The sequence below is a fragment of the Columba livia genome, chromosome 3 (assembly GCF_036013475.1).
Source record: "Columba livia isolate bColLiv1 breed racing homer chromosome 3, bColLiv1.pat.W.v2, whole genome shotgun sequence".
Lineage (NCBI taxonomy): Eukaryota > Metazoa > Chordata > Aves > Columbiformes > Columbidae > Columba > Columba livia.
In genome coordinates this window covers 82,941,718-82,962,332 of record NC_088604.1, presented here as the reverse complement: position 1 = coordinate 82,962,332, position 20,615 = coordinate 82,941,718, and the positions used below count along the sequence as shown (strand labels likewise).

Sequence of the window (20,615 nt, the reverse complement as noted above, 5' to 3'; positions counted from 1 at the left end):
CATCAATGCCAGCTTTTAGTACTCAAAATACAGGAAATATTCTGTGACAAAAAAAATGTAGAATTCCAAAGCCTGCCTACAAAGAAAAAATGAAAAAACAGAAGTACCACCACTCTCCCCAAATCCTTTTCAGAATTCAAAGTAGATGGATATTTGATAAAGTTTTCAAGAGATTTTCATCATTTCATTTACCAAGAAAACACTTTTCAGACAGGAAAGACACCCTTTCCGTTAATGAAATTTTCTGCCACTATTTTCAGTATCTACTGATACTGTAAAATTTAAAAAAATATTTATAAAACAAAACATATATATGGTCAATAACTTGTAATGAATTATTTTCTTCATGAAAAGCATAATTTTGTTGCAAAACCATGTAATCAGGCTTTAAAACCTCTTGCCTCATATCCTTATCTCATGGGTAGATCTTTGAATGCCACCAGTGCTTTCCACAGAGCAATCAATATACCACCCTGACCTGACCACAGTCATTGAATGCTGCCCTAAATTGCAAAGTGCTTCAGTAAGTTGTGAAGCCAAACAGGAATCGTGGCAGGGGCTTATTACCAAACTTGCCTGCTTCTTACAGTATCATGCAGTTTTAGAAACACACAGTAATGATGTGTGTGTTACACAGAGTGAACAATGACAGTCAAAAGACAGAAATATTTATTGGAAATTTCTTACCACATTTTTGTGGTTTTACAGTCGAAGCAGAACAGACTTTGCCTACTTCTCCTTAAGACTGGGAGAATAGAGGGGTTGGGCATGGAGGAAAGGAAAATAAATAAATAAATAAAAATCACACAACAAGACACCACCCCATCAAGTAATTTGAAGAACCCCATGCCATCCAAGACAGACAAATTTCTTGATAGTCTGGCTGTGCTGGGAAAGAATGGGTAGGGGGTATAATATAGGGAGGGAAAGAAGTCATCGGTAGAGGGTCATATTCATTATGATCCATCTTTATTATATACTCCAGCATTTTATTTTCACTGTTTAACTACCGTAAACGGCTCCTCAGCATGCAGTGATTAATTGATTCATAAATTATGGTGCTTCTCTATGCATAGCAGCAAAAGAGGAGTTCTAGCCCCAGAAGCACAAGAGAGTCATATAAGCTGATGGGAAACAACAGGAGGCTGAGATCTGATCAAGCCTCAAGCTGGTCATTTCTATTCTATGCACAAAGGGGGTCAGAGCAAAGTGTGTCAGGAAGGCAGGAACTGGATTCTGCACCAACCCTCCCCCCTTAACCTTCAGAAAAGGGACTGGTGGAAATCAAGGGGAAAAACAGGATGCAAAAGATGTCAAATCTTATTTTCCATTCCAGACTATAACTAGGTCAACAGATCACATCGGATATAGGCACCTCATCCATGATGCCAGGTATGGAGGGAAAGGACTCTCTATTTTCACGATAATGAGCTAGACAAAGCTACCCATATCATTGAAGTGAGGTGTGAGTCTTCTTTCCAGGCTACTCCATGTCAGTCCAGGAAAAATCCTTGCCAGCTCTTTCTTCAGCTAGCTAATGCCACAGAGCTAGCTGTTGTTCTTTAGAAGTCAACTTTCCCTTAGGCAACTGGGCTTGAACCCAGGTAATTATACACAACTTTCAGATCCAGCAGCAGTTCAACGTGGAAATACCTAATACTATGATAAATATTCCAAGGAAATAAAGCCTTCTCTAATGTAAGCAAATGTCAGTATGATATAAATATTCAAGTAGCACACCAACTTTAAGGAGTGCTGGACAGCAGTGAATTCAGCTTCATCTCAGTGTTAAAAGAAACATCAGATCATTCTCTGATACAACAATAAACAGAGAGAGAGGGGGAAGAAGGGAAAGAAGACTGTTCCTCCTCAGAAGCAGAAAGGAGGACAACAGGCACAACCTGAATAGATTACTCCCCAAGATTGGCCCTACTCATCTATCAGACTCTGTTAGATGGATAGCTTAACGCTGGATCCAAATCTGGAACATGAAACAGAAAAGCCTACAGGACAGCAAATAAATCAGGAGAAACTCAGGTTCCAGACACACATCAGTCATTTTGTTCTCAGCACAAAACCGATATAGCCTAAAAGAGAGTTTACTTTCTTATTCTGCGGTGGGCAGCTCCACAGTAATTTCACAGAAGAGCCAGCTAACAGGCTCGCAACACTTTTAGCAGGAAGGAGGCCAAAGCTGGGCAGTCAATACCCTTGCTTGAATAGCAGGAAAATGTAGCTACATGGCACTTTGTTTCAGTATTTCATCTGCAAGCAATCAACTGCACACATTCCCATAGGAATGCCTGTTAGTTCAATAAACAGTATCTCGTCCCATATGCCATAGTGATGGGCAACCCTCACTGGATAAGCGCTTGGAGTCAGCTGCACTAAGCAGCAGGAGTTGTAAAGGTTATGCTCTCTACAGAAACCTGGGATGTCTAAGAGTGTGGATGTCTCCACACTCCCTGGCATGAGAGGAGATTTGCTTATGAAATCTGAGGCTGACACTGCAAATATAATTTATATTTTGGCACTCATTTCCAGGCCTGACAGAACGAAGTACAGTGACACTGAAAACTGAAACAGAACTTAAAAAAAAAGATCACAAATGAGTTTGGTTTGAGTTCAAGGCAAAGGTTCATGATGGTTTTTCTTAAGGCTGTAATAGTTCACCCATCTTTAGTATAAACAGCATTACTATAAACTCCTATTCCTATAATAAACAAATGAAGGCATGTAAGATGTCTGAAAGCTTCATGAGATCAGTAACAACACAGACCATAGTATAAATGCACAAGGCAAGCAGTGAACTAAAAGTGCATACTGAGCTTTGTTGCAAGGACCCTTTTCACGTTACCTTTGAGTTTTCAGGCTCAAGTAAACACCAATTCCTGCTATGTGTGGTTGTTTGCTTCTCCACTGTAACCCCTCATCTTTCATCCTGAACTAAAAACCCTATATAGGAAAGACAGAAGAGGGAAGGAAGTTTTTCTTTTTAGAGACCCATCATAAACAGGTATGCTGTGGAATTCTTGCTTTACCCAGGAAAAAAGTACCCAGCAAACAAGCACTAATTAAGAAGCACTGAAGTACACAGACAGCTGTACCAGGATAAATACAGTTCTCACCTCATGGAGGAGGGGGAATGGCACTACTGTATCATCCTGTAAGGTAATACAGATGCATCCTCCTCTCATCTCCCTTCGTAAATCTGTACCTTGCTCTATAGTTTTCATGACATCTTAACTTCGTCACTAAGAAAGCAGACTATAAACAGAATAATCCTTTCCTTCCTGCTATCCAGCTCAGTGTCCATCTTCCTCAACAGACAAAGTAAACAACTTACAGCATGAAGTACAGTCTGTTTCACACATACATTTGCACAAAGCTCCCAAAGAGACATGATACAAGCAGGTGGAGTTCAGCTAGTAGACAGAGAGGCAGGCAACAAATAGGACAAACGATTTGCATTTTGCATGGAACATAGCTGATCACAGATTCACTTACAAACACTTCATATACATAGTATTTTTTTTGCAAACACAGAGCAGGCAAACACTAAGACATACTCTCTAAATTTTGTGCACAACTGAATTTGATTTGATCACCTAAAGTCTACACAAGCTAGACATTGTAACCCTATGTCATTATCTCAGAGAAAACTCAGCTATACATTGGGTCTCAAGACCTTCTTATCAAATTGTGCTCCTCAACACCAATATTATTCATCGCTCTTCAGGAAAAAACAAAGCAGTCAGTACTAACTAAATCAAAGATATCACCTTCCACTTGAAGATGCTCAGAGAAGACTCACGGTGTTCTTTCTGTTTCCAAAAAGGTCCAAGCAATGACTGCTGGCCTGTAATCCATCACACAAGGTGAAAGGAGAAGTAGATGAAAGCAACGAAGTTCTGCCCCCAAAGAAGTGTGTTTTCCAGATTCTCACTCTCCACGGGCAGGGAGTAAAAGAAATAACTATGAAACATTAGTAGGAGGGAAGCGTTAACCCTGATAAAAAACACGTGTTTTTTCTATGACTGTGAAAACATCTCTGCTCTAAACACAATTCTGTTAGTCCATGGTTGATCTCTAAATAGAGGGGGGGAAAAAATTCTCTTTTGTTCTCCTTTCTCTCTTGACGATGTACTTTCCAGCTCAATAAAGAGATTATACTTGTAAATTTACTTTCCAGAGGCACTTGGGCTATTTTCCAAGTGATTCTGCACCCTAACTTAAACATATTCTATCATCTTGTATGCAACATTTCAGAGATTTGCTGTTTTCAGCATTCCAGAACCCCAGCAGTTGAAAAACATCTCCTCACTGTTTAAATGGCACCACTTCCATTAAAGCAAAAGCATGTTCAAATAAACTGAAGTCAATGAGAGTTTTTCCTCACATAAGCATGACAAGATACATAATATGACTATAAATTAGTAGCACTATATCATCAAACTGAGCTGGGAACCTTTGGATAAAAATTAGTTACCTTTGCTAAGACTTAATCACTTGAATTATCTAAGGTAGCAGGACCTCCACTAGCACAAGCCGTGGTTTAGTAAGTAAAAGCCAAAGTTGCACATAAGCAAAACCAAGAGGGCAGTGAGGTGGCATCCCTTTTCCTATTGCTCTGCATATGGCAACTGACACCTTCTCTGGGCAAGACCACATTGCCTTACCCTCTCTGCCACTGAAGACTTTCCTCACACCCAGCATGTTGTCCTCACTCACACAAGCCATGCATAACCATTCCCAGCTGAGCAATACTTTCTCATCTCCTTTGCCAGAAACGGAGAACCTATTTCTCTCTTGTCTTTTTGAAACTCCCTACCCAGCAGCACCATTCCCCAGTAAGCACTGTTACCACACGCTGGGGAGAGGAGAGAGGAGGCAGTCCTAAACTGGAGAGCTCTAGGTCAGGAACTAGGGCAGAAGGAGACACAGGGGTCATGAAGAAAGCACAGTGGAATAAGGAGGCTTTTTACTTTAGCCTGTTTCCAGCAAGCCCTTGCAAAAAAAACTGTCTTACCAACTTCAGTAAAAACCTCTGCAATGTTATCATATCCCAACTCTAACTATTACAGTTTTTGGCCCTAAAACTTGAAGCATAAATGCTGCTGACTTGAGCCTTCACTTTCAAAAAGAACATGAGAGTGCTCTCTGTCCTACAGACAGTATCTCCAGAACACATCTGGGGGACCAGTTCTTTTCAGGGAGCAGGCAAAGGAAAAATCAAATCTTAATCCTGTCTAGTGTAACAATCACTTCACTATTTTCAAGATGTTTTTCTTGACCTGGCACATACTATTGACATTTGGACTGCTATAATTTAACATGTCAGTATAAACCAGCTACTCTACAGCCTGAAAAATGTGCTCCTCTGGTTTAGGCTCATTGTTTTCTTATCTAAAAGAGACAGAAAGCCTAGGCAAGCCTCACCTTACAAACTTGCAGTAGCAGAAAGCAGAAGAGAGAAAACCCTGGAAAAATAGGAGGATTAAAAATGGGGAGGAAGAAAAACAAAAAGTGTTTTCTAATTGGTCCATGGATTGGCTTATGGCTCTGGTGATGTGTCAGCACTGATGGACTTGCAGCTGTACACATCTGGCACACAGGTGTTTGTGTTAGCATTTGATAGCTATACAGCAGCCAGATTTTTAAATGGGTTGAGAAGAAGAGATGAAATAGCCAGAAGAAAATCTAAATATCCATTCAATGGTGCCAAGGCAAGCCTTGCGCAATGCGCTCTGCTATGCAGTTGTCTAAAGCTCTGCAGCCCTGAATGAAGCTCTGGCCACAGCATGCACAGGGTGTCCTGGAGGGAAGCTTTGTCCACAGCTATGTGGTAGACAAACTCAGCTGTTGCCAAAGGGGCAGAATTTGTCAGCACCCTTTTTATAGCACAAATAATAGAAACAAACTCAGAACTGGAGAAGCCTCATCGCTTGTGCTGGAAAAAGTAGCAGCTCCCTTCTCTCCTCCTTGCTTTGTATTTTCCTGGCTGAATGTTGAAGGATTGCATTTGCTTTCTTAGCCACCAGGGCACACTATGAGCTTGTGTTTGACTGACTATTCACCTTGACCCACCCCCTAGTGCTTTTCTACATCATTGCTGTAAGCAGTCCTGTGTCATGCATGTGACACAGATGTATCACAGATGTATTTTTGCTCAAGTTTCCAGTCATACCACAGAACTCAGTTGCTATTGCTGCCTCTTCACTCAAGTAGAGACCAGCTACAAATGTGACCTATTGTCACAATTAAATGCTTTCAAGAGCTTATGAACTGCTAGCTTTATCAACCAAACATTCAGTCTCACTCCTCACCATAGTGGCAAATGTGATTCCTTTTTTTCTTAAAATCCTTCCGATTGCCATTATCAAAGACACTGGTTTTTATTGTTGATATCCTGTTACCCACCCTTTCAAGCCCATCTGGGATAAGCATGAAGCATGACTGACCTATAATTACATGGGCCAGACCTGTTAAAATGCTGGAATAATATTATTTTTTCTTTGATCTTTTCAGACTTCCCCATTATTCCAAGCTTTGATAAACATCAAATCAACAGATCACTTGAACATCTTTGAGTAATCAGGCTACAGTAGCAATTACTGTTCTGACACACCTCCACATTTTCAAAGTTTAGCTTGCTTTTCCTGATAGAAGTTCTTTGATGAATGCCAGCACTGAGCTAATACTGACACTGTAACCAGTGATTTCTCAAACAGCTATCATACCTGAAGAATAGTAACTAAATATCACAAGTGTGAAGGTCAGGACAGTATTTGTGACACCTATATACTTACTCTTCTCCTGATTTATAAAGAGGTTTGTAGCAAGCTGAAACCTCTTGTAACTCCTTTTCAGATGTGAGAATCATATCCCTTTTATTTTAGGCAAACAAGCATTAGAAAAATTGTGGGTTTTATTTCATAACCTGGCATTCTCAAAAGAGCTATTCAGCATGTAATTTTTTTTATCAGATCTGCTCAGCTTCAGCACAATTGACAATTATAAGAGAATCAAACACTTTCTGCCCTATACAGCTTAATTTGTACCTTTTTTTTTTTAAATAATATTTTTGCATGCTCACTCTTATTCTTGTCTCTTAATAAACATTAGTATCATAAAATTGCATGCAAGATCACTCTTTTGGAGGGGAAAAAAAAATAAACACGATAGATTTGTAAAGGTTATTGTTGGATTTTACAATGGGTAAAGAGCTTTGCCTTTGCATGTCCTTTTGTTGTTTTTGGTTGGTTGGTTTTCTTGGTTTGTTTAGTTGGTTTAGGGGGTTGGTTATTTGCTCTGGTTTTTGTTTGTGGGGTTTTTTCCTTAAGTCACTCAGCTTTTGGATACAATTCCACCAATTTCTCGACTTCACACTGAGGTTCCAACCTGGTTCAGCACAGCTGAGTTTCATTTATCTTGGATACACTCTCCTTAGCAACACTCTTTCAGGGTCTCTTCTCTGGCACCATCAGATTCTTACCCTTCTCAACTTGACTGAAGAGGAGTTAAAGTCAAGGATATGGATTGAATAGAATTGGAGCATTGCAAGCCTTAAGTACAGCACTAACTATGGTCAGGTAACCTGAAGAGTTTTACTGCAGTTCAACAAAGCCATTTGAAATTCACACTTTCAGCTTTCTTTCACGTCCTTGAATATGAAAACACTAGGCAACTCAAGTAATCTTAATCTTAGCAAAACTGTAAGTAAAATCCTGCCCACTTCATTGAAATCGGATGGAGCTTATCTGCGTGCCATCTAGGAACCAGAATGAATTTTGTTCCTAACCACTGGGAAAGTATATCACAAAGACAACAGTCACTTCACAGTGATAATGAAGTCTCTCCCATGCACATTCACAGATGCACATGAAAAACTGAAATTTATTTGCCCCCTCTCTGTGTTTTCATTTTGCATTGGATAGATAATATTGTTTAAAACATGTCACATTTGGAAATTTTGGAAAGTGTCCCCTCTCCACTGATTCTCAAATATTTGTACATGTGAAGCATTCCAAGCTGCATACAAACCTGCTCCTATTAGTCAGCGACAGTCATATCTCACAATAATATTGACTGGGGATTTCCACCAACTTTATCCTGACTGAACTAAAGAACATGAACTAAAGAACATCTGCAGAGCTATTCCATACTTTCTTTAGGAGCTGTTTCCTTCATGTGAATGCACCCAGAAGCAAGCAAGTGGTCATCATGAAAGCTGGAACGTTAGTTAAGACCATGGAGAACAGTCCCAGACCACTGAGCAACCGTTGAGAAGATACCTACTTAAAGCTGATGGTGTAAATTATTTTTTTTCCAGCTAATGTATGACACAAATAAATTGAACATCTACGGTCAGCAGAACTACAAAATTGCTGGCCTAGAAGATTGCACCAACTCTATTAACATGTCAAATGCCACTCTGCTTTCCCAAAAGACTTTATGCTGTGTTTTGGGGGGAGAGAAGTTGCATAAGCAGCTCTGAGGTTTGACAGCACCTGTCTGAAACATCCTCCTTGACACATACCAGGCCTGCAGTCGGCTGCTGCTTTAAATAGTAGCCACACACCAGGTGCTGACAGCCACTTGCTCCGCAGGCAGCTCATGTCCCCTGCTGTCTAGCCATACAGGCTCTCACAGTCTCACTTCAATCTGCTCAATCTTTCCCCCTCAGTACATTTGGCCTGTTATCATTTACCACCTCTTTCTCACCCCAAGCCATTTCTCACCCCAACCCACAAAAGGGCCACACCTCTTTCTCTTGCCTCGGGATTCTTCAAACTCCCACTGTATCCAAGATCAAGCTATATTTCAGTGACTCATTATCTTGGAAACTGCCGTTTTTTCCTCAGAGGGGAAAAAACACCACCATCCCGTTCCTTTCCTGCCAGCAATACAATGCCCATGTTCCTGCCCCTGGTTTGTGCAGCCTTTGCATGTCCAGCCTCAAGCTCCCCAGCCTTATCAGGTACACAGTTCCCAATCCCAGATACCCTTTGACCCTTCTGCTGCCCCTCAGACGTGACATTCTGCCTCACTCTGTGCACTAATCCCAGCTCCAGGTTAATTGATACCACACTTACTGCTTTGGATAGGCATGATATTATTAATTCTTTTTATTAGCACTTGGTTTTGTTTTTATTAATAATGTGAACTGAGAAAAGAAAAATCCCAGCGCAGACCATTGAAACTTTATTCTAACGGTTTTATATTATCTCAGGATGGGTTACATTTGCTTATGAAAGCTCCTCAGCTTTGATGTAGTACCAGACAGTAACTACATAGAGTTTTGTATTTATAGCTGTTCCCATTCACAGAGTTATATTAATAGCTTGTTAATGATCTAATTATCAAATTGTCTAATTATGTTTTTGTTTAATTTCATTTGTGCACATGGAATCCCTTGTAATTATTGCCTGTGATCCCTGGCACCCCTAAAATGAGATGCAACATATCAAAGACTTCTCTTCGCAAGTGAAACTTGTGTATGCAAATACACTTCTCGCTTTAGAAATTTTTATCAGTTCTGATGCCCCCATATTCTACACAGTTCTCATGTACAATAGCATAGATATATTCATAACATTTGCATGCTTGCATAAAAATATTACAGATCTATTAAAACAAACAAACAAAAATACACCACAAAAGTTAGTCTTTACCTTAGAGAGTGCTGAGTGTCCCCAGCCTCCATACACCAAAGAAATCTAAGAGCAGCCATGAAAGAACATTTATTCTACCTAGTACACAGGGCAGGATGCAGGAGCACACCTCAGCTTTTCAGCTGGGAATAATTTCAGGTGCGAAAGTTATTTACAGGTTTCCATGCCAGTTGCAAGTTCAGCTTATATTTGGTTAGCATGGTATAAATATTTGGAGTAGGCAAAGGGGAGGAGAAAGAAAACGCAAGATCAGGAAAATATTAATGAAAGTGACAAGAATTCGCCAGCTCTCAGTGGGAACAGAATGACACTGTCATGACTGTCTCCCATAGAGTATGAGGATAAACTACCATGTGTGGGATACATTCACACCAGGCAAAGCTCTGTTCTCCGGCCTTGGGGCAGTTGCACTGTTGAACTATGCCAACACGGCTCAAGTGGTAGAATGTGTGTTATGACAAGCCCGTAACACACAGCCTTTTTTTCTTGAGTCTGCTGCAAATGTATCTGCTAAATTTCATTAAACTCTGTGTGGGTGTGACTTTCTACACAAGCTATGAACTAATCTGTATACTTCAGCATATGCTTCAGCTCCAATTCAGCAGACTCTGTCTGCATCTGCTGAGGCAGAGTCAGTGGAAGGAATTGCACAGGATTTGGTAGTTTGTGCCAAGGGTAGGTGACAGAGACTGGGTTTGAGGGGCTGGTGAGTGCTGGAAGATGTGTGGGGAAGATAAGCTGTGGTCAGGATGGAAGCTGCTGGGCTGCTGAGTGTGGCTTTACATAAGAAAATAGCTCCAATTCCACTCACTGTGGCTTTTACAAATGCCAAACAACCTGCTTTTGGCTGCTCTCACAAGGTGATCCAGAAGGCACCTACCACACCAGCACCGACTCAAACTGATCCAACTGTATGATGCAAGGCTGCTCTGAGGGAAGGTACTGGTTTGAGTCCAGAGGCTGACAGGTCACTTGGCTGACAGGCAACTGGTGATGTGGGTAAAGCAGAAACCTTCATGAATCTGAAGCCAACTGAAGTTGGTATAAAGCACGATATGATTCTGTGGGCCTTGATGGCCCTGTAAACACTGCTGCTTCTGAACACTTACAGCCAGGAACAAGTGACATGATCTAACATTTACCATAGTGCTTCTCCCAGCTGGTAAATGCTCTCTTTCAATACATATCCTTACAGTCAGATTTGTGACACTGGGCAGCTTTGGAGTACAGCTAATAACCTCATTTGTTGTTGTCACCTATTAAACAAAGAACATCCCAAACTCAAAAAGCAGGCATCATTTCGGTTCAGGACGATTGGGTTTGTTCAAAAGCCCTCACACTGTGCAACCCCAGGCTCTCACATCCTGTATCCCATCCTCCTCACTCTCACAAAATCACAAGCAATTCAAATGGTGTAAGATGCAACTGGGCTCATCAGTTGGAAAGCGTTCTCATCAAGGTCTCAATGAAAGCATTCAGAGCTGAAGGAGGCCAAGCACTCCCCTCTCTACATCCATAGACTGTGAACAGAAGCCTCTAGCCCTTGCTGTGGGACCACAGGGGACAGGCACATAATGAGCCCTCACTGCCAAACAGCATGGTGTTGCTGGCCCCCAGTGACACCAATCTACAAGTGTGGGCTAAAAACATGCCTCCCCTCTCACCACAGCTCACGTTCTATCCTGAATAAGCTGACTGCTGACAAGCCCAAGAGGGGATCAGCCTCTTGACTTGTGTGGTCTGATGAAGGCTAAGATTACAAACCTTTTTCCAAATAGTCCCCAAGTGAGCTACTCAAAAAAAAAAGGGGGGGACGGGAGACAGGGAGTAAAAGCTTCCAGTAAAGCTTGGTAACATTAGCCAGCCTGAAACCAAAATACAATGTTCCTCAGGTTACACTGTCAGCTGAAAAGCTCTCTAACCAGCAGGGAGGAAAATGGATTTCCAACCTTCGCAAAGATTAAAGACACCGATCATGACATCAGACTAACACAGGGCTCCTTGTGTACCCAGACACAGCATAATCAATAGGGAAATGGGAATGGCATCTGAAAGGATGAAGCTATCCATTCTAGAGACAGCCACTGCTCTTGAAATACACCAAAAAAGGCTACCCAGCCTCACCACCTACCCTGGGCACCTCCTGCAATTAATGTACAGAGCAACTCTTATTCAGTCTCCAGGTTCTCCACTACTGATTCAGCTCTATAGATTCAGAAATCAAACCCCATTTAAGAAAACTTAGACATACGCCCTTAGACAAAAATTATTAATGATCAGTAGAGTAACCCACTGGCCTCTTAAAACACCTTATAAGAATTTCAATAACCACTGATTAAGTAAAGATGTTATAAAATCTACATACCTGCATAATTCACACAACCAAAAAAATAACAGAACAACAAAAAAACCCACCACACTACTTTGTTATTTACTGACAGACAAGCTGACATCTAGATTTAGATTGGGGGAAAAAAAAAAAAAGTGAACAGCGTCAACATCATCCTGGAAAGACACTTCAAGGAAAATAGGAAAAGAGCACAGGGAAGAAAGAAACAAGGACTTGCTACTGTACTGGCTTAAATTTGTTTTTGTCTGAGTAGCTGAAAGCTACATCTCGAGAAAGAAACGAGTAAAGAAATACAACTTCAATTGTTAGACAGAAAACCCTTCTACTACTGCATTACCTTATTTTCCTTAATTTAATTTCCAGAGGCTGGGTCTCATTAATTTAAATGTAATATTAGTCACTATTTACTTCTCATGCATATCTCTACTCCTTCTGGTTCACACAGACCTGGACAATTTCTTCAGAGATTGCTTTGTTCTTCTCTGAAGCAGATGAGGCCCAGGCTAAGGAGCACAGTGTCTTGGAATTAGCACCAAACCTCATTATTTCTAATGCCGTAGCAGAAGAGCCACACTGAGATGGAGACAGAGTGAGAGCGGAAGGGCAGAAGGAGCCTGAGTAGATCAGGAGTGATTAAAGGTGCCACCATGGCTTTAGGCTAGATTCACAAAGCACGGCAATAGGAAGCACAGTGCTTGTGCTTTGCAGCCAGCTCCTAGAGCAGTCTCTGGAACCTGGACCTTGGTGCCTGCAGTCCTGAGGTAAGCCATGAGGAAAAACACAGACACTTGAGCAGTGACACCTGGCAGAGGAACCACATAACCTCACAAAGAAAAGCTGCCAAACATGAGGTTGTACCTTGCAGTTATAAACACCCATATCTGTGTTCTACCAGGATTCACTCCTTAGATCCTCCCCATCTGCTAAGGCAACTGCACCATTCTCTCCATGCAGCAGCAAAGCTGCACCCTCTTAGGCCAACAGCACTCAGCAGAACAGCTTTCTGGGGTTTAAAACCTCCATCTCCTCAGAAGCTGCACTGAGTACCTTTAACAGGACAAGATAAGACACACAATCTATTTTTCTTGCAGAAGGCGTGCTGCTGACCAGCCATCACTGTTACTTGTTGGCCCCAACCCCAGCTCACCACAAGCAGATATTCTGGTTCGGGTGAAGTCAGCTCTGCCACCACTTCTCCTCCTCCACACAGCTGAGATCAGGCAGATCCTGAGGAACAAGGCAAGTATGAAGCTGCAACAGGAAAGATGGGGGAAGGCTGCAGAGCTGGGAGCTAGTGAGACAAACCACCCTCTGTGTACTGTGATGCCATGGCCTTAATCCACTTGTCTGGTAGAAACTCAGCTTAATTGTTGAGAGCAGTGGCCTGAGCAGGGAACGTGAGTTTCTCCAGGCCTTGCTGGACACCATGCATAGGTTGTTTTATGCCAACACTTCTTAGTCAGAAGGGCAAGTCCTTTTGGCACAGGAGTGTCATTTACTTGGCTTTTGGCACACACCTCTGAATGTGACTAATCTTGCATGGGAAATGATCAGTTGTCATGGGGCATCAACACAACCAAAGCCCAGTCCCCCAGTTCAACTGACCTAATTTAATACATTCAACACCAGACTTCCAAATTAGAGATTGCCACCTTATACTGCTTCTTGAAATTCGCTACTAAGAAAATGGCACAGAATATCCATAGTCAGCCCTTCTAGTCAGGACCAGGACAAGGGACAGAGGCTACCCTACAATAATCCACTTCTTACTTTGTATTTACTTTTTCTTATGAGCAACGTAAGACAGCCATAAAAGCCCTAGGACATAGCACGACTCGAGCTAGCAAGAATACCAAGTATGTCCCATAGAAAAAACAAACTGCACTTGCGAACTGGGAGCTGCATGTAAGGACCCAATTCCTATGTGTAAGCATACAATGGCCCCACTTTTATGTTTAAAGTGCAGGGGGTTTTTTGCTACCCATACTTCAAGTTTACGAGTGGAAATTAGTTGCATTGCACAATCAAATTGCTCATTTTTTTTTTCATTACAAGCATTTTAGCTATTTTTGCAGCCATTTGTACAGTTTGATATTAATAACCAGAACTGTGGCTCCAGCTCACAGTCTCTGAAATTATATTACATATTTTCATCAACACTACAGAAACTACATGTAAGGTCTACAAGGCTTTTCTAGAAGTGATACTAGAACACAGATCTTTTTGTTTTATTAATATTTACAGAGTCTGCATTGGGGACTCCACTGATTACCAGAGGGACTTGCCGTCTGGAGTTACTGGGAAGTCCAACTCCCCCTCCCTCCCCTTCTCCCACAATTTTAAATGCTTTTGGTGTTCTCAACTAAACCCTGCATTTAGTATTGTAATTTAACTCACTATCCCATGTTACCATCCATAGAATGTTTTCTGGCATGCTCACAAAATTCCACCAGAGACTTTTCTTGGCATCCACTTCTATAGCATTTTGTGAATTTATTATGAGAAACTTAAGGGACATGGAAAGAGAAGGATTACAGAGACAACACTTGGTATCCAGTGTGAATATAACTGTAATGAAGTTTGATGTGTGTATATACATTCAGAGTTTTTTTATGGCACTTTTTCTAAATTAAACATTGAATACACTACTGCATATTAAGGTCATTTTATTTCTAGGGAGAGTTATACCTGCACAGCTAGAACATGTTACACCATCTTCCATAACAGATGTGAACCTCTGATTCCCCACCCCACCTGCTGCCCCTGTTCCCAGCCAGGCTTTGTATATAATTGCTTTCACATTTATTCTTGGCAGTAATGTCAGCCACGTCAGATGCTTAAGGTATTGCAGCGCTCTTATACACAAATAAGGACTGAAATATCTCTGTCCTGAACTTTGACATGACTAGTTCCCTCATGTTCATATTAACATTTTTAAAATTGACATAGAACATCTCCTTTACTGTTTAATAACATCAAGTCAGCTTTCAGAGGACAACGTAAAAAGAAATCTCAAAGGTCTGAAGACAGTACGAGTTATTCCTCTTGATCACATTTAGAAGTGTTTATAACTTCAATAATAGAATTTGCAGTTCAATGAATAAATAATTCTGACTGCTTCCAGACAACACCAGCCCTAAACAGATAAACACAAGCACATGCACTTCCTATACTCTCCTTACCAGTCCCCAGTTCTGTCTGAGCCAAGAGTGCTTGGTACAATCTGAGCGAGGGAAGCAAAGCAACAGAATCTCGGAACAGTTGAGGCTAGAAGGGACCTCTGGAGGTCAGCTGGTCCAAACCTCGTTCTCAAGCAGGGTCACCTAGAGCAGGCTGCCCAGGACCATGGCCAAATGGCTTTTGAGTATCTCCAAGGCAACAGACTCCAGAACCTCTCTGGGCAATGTGTGCCAGTGCTAAGTCACCCACACAGTGAAAGTGTTTCCCGATGTTAGGAGCTTCCATCTGAACACTTTATTTCATTTCTTTTAGAGCAATTCAGATCTGTGTGTGGGCTATGATACCTGGCAGAACAGACTTAGCAAACTGAGCAAGGTGTTAAACTCATCCAGAGTTCAGACCACCATTTGGGACATGATTCCTAAAGATTCTCTGTCATTAGTCATACTCACTGTGCTGCCACCTGGGAGGCCAATGTGAAGACTCATCACAGCAACCACCTCTACTAAAAGTCATCCTCCCTTACTTCCTCAGAAGATGAAATCCTCAGGCTTCCTTTGCTGTGACAGAGCAGAGGTCACTGAGATTGTACCTGGATCACCTATTGTACATGGAAAACTGGGCTCAAAACACATGTGATCATGTCTACTGTCAAATACATAGTGGCACACTCCAAAACAGGAGCAAATGTGCAAACTGGTGCAGTGCGGCCCTTCGGTAAATACTCTGCCTGGGTGAGAAGCAGCCATCGTCCTGCTGACAGATCCCATTAGATTTGGACACTGCCTTAAGTCTCAACCCCATTCTTGACTCAGTGCATTAAAATGCCTTTCAGGTCTCATCCCCAGGAAGTAATTCCAACATCGTGTTTCTTTTGCAGCTTTTAGCACATCACTCACAAGAGAAATCCAAGAAACAGGTTTCCTAGACCACTATGTGCAATGTCTGAAACCAAAAGGATTTCTTAGGGTAAAGCAAGCAGACTGCAATCTGGTGATTCAACACGTAGCCACACAAGGCTACACATTTCCACAGAGAGGGATGTATTTTTGCTGTACTGGATCATAATGTGCAGTAACCTACAGAAAGTTTGTCGCTTTTTTGTTTCTGCAAAGGCATATTCATTTCATTCTAAAAACAAGTCTGTAAAAACAGAAGTAAATAGTATAAGAAACTGCCAAGATGACAACTTTAAGTGGTGTCACAGCAGTCCTGTGTGCGAAAAATCCCACAGTAGGGGAATGTGTGTCATACCTGTTCACAGCTGTGGAGCTCTCTGACTTGGACCACCAAGCCTCGACACCAGTGCAAAATTCCATTTTCAAAAGCTATTTGCTATACCATTCTCTCAATTCTGCTCTCAGACAGCATAAAGGCACCATGTGGACAAATAGTTGGGGGTGCTGAGCTCCCCCTTTTCACCGCACTTTGCTCCCCCAACACTCTCCTGCCCCTCAGCTCCACAGGGTTTTCAGCTACCAGAAACTCTGCAGAAGTCAAGATGTCACTGCAATATGTAAGTGGCTAAAATATTAAAATAAAATAGAAACACTATAAAGCTAAAAATAACTGTAGACTATTCTTATATTGGTTGGGTGGGGGAGACAGGGGAAAAAAAAAAGCACAGCGACAAATCCAGATATTGTGCAACTTACTCCATACAACATCTTTTCTTGATTACGTTTATTACAGAGCTCCTATCCAAAACCTCAAATTACTCTAATTTGAAACACATTAGGCTTTTAATGTAAAATACTAACCAAAAGAAACTAAATCTTGCAAGAGCAAGAAAGAATCCAACTTTTTGCCTCTAACTATAAACAACTTGCATTGCAGTCAGGCAACAAGAGCAGGTCTTTAGGTCTTTAAAATGCTCTGTATCCTTTTAAACAACCAGGACCTGGTCTTGATCACACTAATTCCATTAGGATCAAATTCTGGGACTGCATCTATTTCCATTTTTCCCCTCAAAGTAACCAAGTTTTTCTTTACTCCTCCATTCTTCTCTAAGTACTGCACAAATATGCAACAACTTTACTTTTTTTATGAGCTTTTTGTGAAGTAAACAAACAAACAAAATAAAACAAAACAAAACACACGCAACACTCCCATAAAACATGGGATTGCTCTGTATATGGCACTTCAACCTATCAGTGAATGTAGTACACAGGAATTACTGCTAAGGAAATGCTAGAAGGTAGCTGCATGCTGAGAATTAACTCCCTTTTCCACTCCCTGCAAAACAGAGAAAACCATGTTCTCATTTAAAATTAAAGAAGTTTAAACTGGGAAAAATTACAGTTAGAAGAGAAAGGCTACTTTTAAGAGAGTCTGAGTTTGTAAAGTCACCTGTGGAGGACTGTGCCCTAAATCCATCAAATGGTTTGAATGACCGTAACACTACAAGTGATTTTTGCATCATATGGCTAAAATACTGAAATGTATTCCAAGTCATTTTCTCCACAGAAAATGCAAAATTGCTGGTGGTTTATTTGCATGAATTCCTAGTGCAAATCCCCAGCCTGGAATTCCTTAAGCACAAGGAGAAGAAAGCACAAAGATCTTGCCTTGACTAGCTCTGCTTATGTTCTCCCAGAAGTAGGGACACTCCATATGACTTCCAATGGAATATATGCGGAGGCAAGGTCAAACGTAACACAAGAAAAAAGAAAGTGAAAAAAATGTACTCTATTTCACAGAAGAGAACTTCAGAAAACAATACAGTATAAAAGAAATAGTACACCTTTTTCTTCCATAGGCGATTTTAAATGGAGCGTGGATAAAGCTTTAAGAATCGGCCTAGTACAAGATAAAGTCTATAGACTATGCCAATCTGTTTCAGTTCAGACTCTTACTTTACAATTCTCAGACCATTTTTTCACTTTGAAAAACATCACCAAGATAAAGGCGCCCTTAAATGACTACACTAAGCACGTGGTTATGTTCTGAAGAATGATATGGTACTGTGAAATACAAATCACAAAGAGGCAACTTAACTTATGTACAAAAGAAATATGATTTCTACCTGTTAGATCTCATCCTTTACATCAGCTTAGGCACTGAAGCATAACTCCACCTACTACTCTGTAGAAGAACAAAGGCTAACAGGATGGTTTACGGCTAGGCTCACTTACCTAGTTCTGAAATGACCAGAAGTCTATTTAAAAAAAAAAAAAAATATATATATATATATATATATATATGTCCAATATCCATTAAAGTGTTCAGAACAACCAACGTGAATAACAGAAGGGGTGCAGCACCCATACTTATAATTGTTTCTTTCCCTTAGTCCACAGTATCAATGTTGGACTTCCCATTGGTAAAAGATGAGAAAATAAGGCACATGGCTCTGGTCCAGGTAAGTAGTGACAGGCACAGGGGAAGGAACACAGTCTCTGTCATGAGAGGATGAACCTGCCACTACTGTGGCAGCATTATTTATATCCAAGAATCATCTAGAGATCACAGCCAGATTAAACTGAGAGCCTGTGCAGAGTCAGGAACTAAACCCATATATCCCAAATCCTATACAAAGTCATCGACTTCAACTAAGCTAGGATGATGCCTTCAACATTATTCTGTTAATCCTGAATAACCAGAAAATTAAGTGTTTCTGTTCTTTGTCCTCTCTTAATTTTCTGTTCATTAACATTAAAGCCATTTAATTTACTAAAAGGAAATAATTACTATGAAAACAATAAATACGTTATAATTCCACGTAGATTTCTGAGTTCTGAAATGAACAGTAGTCTCACAGCAACCCAATATATGAAATGTTGATGGTTTCCCGAGATGTGGAAGCATGATACCAACTAATAGGAGTTGCATAGGAGCATAAAAAAAACCCACAACATACACTAAAACTGAAATTTTACAGCAATTTATAGACCAGCGTGGCTAAAACTTCTGGGATACACACAATTCCAACCAACACAGAAGCAGCCTCTTACGCTGGTTGTAGATTGATTTTCTTTGAGCTTATCCTTGAAAGCAATATATCTTCCTGAATGGGTCTCTCTTTCATTCCTATCCTCAAGAGCAGTGGATTAATAACTTATCATGGTTCTTCAGCATAATTAAACTGCTTCAGCTTTAGCATCATTCACAGGAACGGCCCTTATATATGTTAGGACTTCAGCATCTACTTACAGGAAGAAACAAGAAAGACTAGAGTTTTGATCTGAAATTCTCTGATTACCCGCTTGCCCTCAAACTTGCAAATACAAATTTGGCAGCCACCCCTAATTTCCTGTCCCAGTTGTAAGAAGTGAAGCTGTTCATTAAACACTTGATAAAAACGTAGGCAACTGTTTCATAGCATACATATTCCACCTGCAATTCACAGTGGCTCATAGCAACAAAGATGAGGCATTTATGATGCCCCAGTGTCAACTGCACAGGCCCTCACTGTGACAAAGATGCACCAGCACAAACTTCAGTTAAAGCTCATCCTGTCAGATTTGGATGGGAGCATTGAGCATGGCCCATCATCACCTTCAGGTTCCCCAAACTGCCCACAGGAATGCAAGGTCTTCCCAATCATTTTCAGAAGATGCCTTAAATTCAGTTATCTAGACACACTCTTCCCTACTGATGGTAGAAAGCCACTGAAAAGACATACTAGCACAAGCACAGAATTTGGTTATGTACCTCAAGTTAGTATGATTAATAGACCCACAGTGTTTGATCAGGGTTTTCAGGACAAACACACACAAGGATCCCCCATGTCTTTGGGCACTTATCTCTGAAGTCCACACTATTATTTCTTCTTGATTGTAATTTTCCAAACTAGTTAGCTCAAAGCCAAAGCAGATACATAATTTCAGATACTCTCACCCCTTGATTTCACTATACAGCCATAGCTTGGCCTAATACATTTGGTCCCTTGTCGCAATTTAAGTAGTACCCATGCAGAGAAAAAGCCAAAGGTGCAGCCAGCCTGCCCCTCTCTGTGTCACTACACATCAGTCCCTGCTCTCAGTGTGGTTACTGAACCCTCAAGGGTGGTTGGGAGCCACATGGCCCGTGAATCGCACAGGCAGGTGCCAGCACTCCTCTGCCTGTGCTGCAGGGATACCACTAAGTGCTCATGTCCTTCAGACCAGAGGTTTGGATCCTAATCTCAACAGCCGTCTAAAAGATGGGCATCCACACATGTTTCTGACAGCTACAGTGCTGATACAGACTAAAGGAAAGTTTAGGTCATGGGAGGATTAGATCACCCTCAAAATGCAGCTGGTTAAAGTAACAATCTACATGACAGGAGAGATCAGAATATGATCAAACCTCAATTTAACATAAAGGGAATTGAGAGAGGCAAATACCCAGCTCTGTAAACTCATCCATGCTCCTGTCTAGTGCCACATTTCTGACCAATACAAGCGTTTCCCAGTTTCTGTTTAATAGCT

The 20,615-nt window shown here is 41.1% G+C and overlaps 1 protein-coding gene across 1 annotated transcript in view; it reads right to left on the bottom strand.

Annotated features, from left to right (window-relative positions):
• Positions 1 to 20,615, bottom strand: part of KIF26B (kinesin family member 26B) — a 306,955-nt gene that overhangs the window by 215,005 nt on the left and 71,335 nt on the right. The window lies entirely within an intron of this gene.